At 48.9% G+C, this 1,569-nt stretch overlaps 1 long non-coding RNA gene across 1 annotated transcript; it reads right to left on the bottom strand.

The window, feature by feature from the left end:
- Positions 1-481: 481 nt before the first annotated feature.
- Positions 482-1,105, bottom strand: LOC9648468. Its single transcript, XR_002991439.1, has 2 exons — positions 954-1,105; positions 482-898 (listed from the first exon to the last, which is right to left on the bottom strand). It is a non-coding gene; the product is annotated as an uncharacterized LOC9648468 (long non-coding RNA).
- Positions 1,106-1,569: the final 464 nt, after the last annotated feature.

Genomic DNA, 1,569 nt, shown 5'->3' with positions numbered 1-1,569 from the left:
GCCAAGCAACTACACTCAAGATGTGGTTCTGTGGGGCCTCGAGCTCATTCTCTATGAGCTTGTCCGGGAAGTGTTCCGTTCTCAGAATACCTTAGACAGCGTGGGTGTGTCGAGGGAGGCTCAGGGTTTGATCATTTGGATGTTGGAGGTTGATCCGGGCAAGAGGCTGACTGTGGAGCAACTGCTTATCGTAAGAACACTAGCGAGCAGCCTACCAACCTTGCAGGATTATGTAAGACCAATCACAAAGAAATTATTTCTAAATTATGAAATCCCCATATAAAATCAAAGATGTTCAATTGCCATTTGGTTTTATCACGAAGTTTTGTTTCCCGTTGCTATTCATGTAGCAAAATGTCAGAATCAGCTTGACTTGTATGAACAAAACATACATATGATTATTTATCGTGGCAAGTTGCAGAACACCTTGTGTCACTTGTGTGCAGCAAATGCCGAGTCAAGGCATTCCAGGGAATCTAAAGAATATGTAATGTTGATCACTTTTGAGTTTCAAAATTGCTGATTACGCCTTTCGCTTTTGTGGCCTGCCTGCCTCGAGTCGGCAATCTCCATAATCAAAGAGAATGCAATGGCAGCGGAAAACGGGCGTTGCTTCCACTTCTTTCTCAGTATGGCATGGTGTCTAAATCAGGCTACTGAGCATCCACGCTTCTGGCAATCCTTCCATAGCAAAGGAACATCTCCATCAAGAAAAAGTGAAGAGAAAACTTCCCAAGCTCGAAATGAACTATACAAGTTTTTAAATACCTGGAACCACACCAGCAAAAATGCCGTCGTCGTCCCCAACGTGAGCAAAATCCGCGAACAACTGCAAATCGAGCTCACATCCACGGATCATCTGGGTGATATGCCAAGAACTTGGCTGTTTTGGATGCACCTATACAGGCAAGAACAAAATCTAGAGAAAAAACGAAGAAGAAAGATAATCTTACCAGTTGACTTTGAGGCCCTTGCGGGAGAATCCATGGCGGCCTCTACTCCAATCGGCAGAGCACCACTGCGCCAGGGCTTGTAAGCGTGATGCGTGGAGTGGCCTTTGGAGAGTGGACAAGGTCAAGGCGCTGGAGGCTGTCAGGAGGAGGAGAGAAAGCACCACCGTGATCTATGCCCAACGGCGCCGCTGGTGGCGCCGCCGCCCACTCGTGGTGTTGCTGCAGCCCACGAACTATCTATCTATCTCTCTTCTGTTTCTACATCGAGAAGCATGAGACATTATGTAATGCAAGGCATGCAGTTTCAAAATTTCCACCTCCTCACCATCTTCCTCCCTCCGCCCCTGCTATCAATTCTTGACTTGGCACCATGCCAGTCGTGACTTTCACTCGCTTTGATGAGATCAGACGCCGTCGGAGGAGTTTTCCACGCCACTCGAGTCCGCGTCACTCCAAAGACGCGAAGCCAAGGAGGGCGACGCTCCTCAAGCGCGGGCACAGCCAGGCAAGCTCGTCAGCGGTGGCGGACGATCACGGCCCCGATTCCACCTGGGTGGACGTGAAGGAGAAGCGGAGAAAGGACAAGAAATCCAAGAGCAAGAAGAATCCTCCAACG

Source organism: Selaginella moellendorffii, unplaced genomic scaffold, assembly GCF_000143415.4.
Source record: "Selaginella moellendorffii unplaced genomic scaffold, v1.0 SELMOscaffold_233, whole genome shotgun sequence".
NCBI lineage: Eukaryota > Viridiplantae > Streptophyta > Lycopodiopsida > Selaginellales > Selaginellaceae > Selaginella > Selaginella moellendorffii.
Note: the sequence above shows the minus strand (reverse complement) of the source record. Positions and strands in the feature narration are given on the sequence as shown.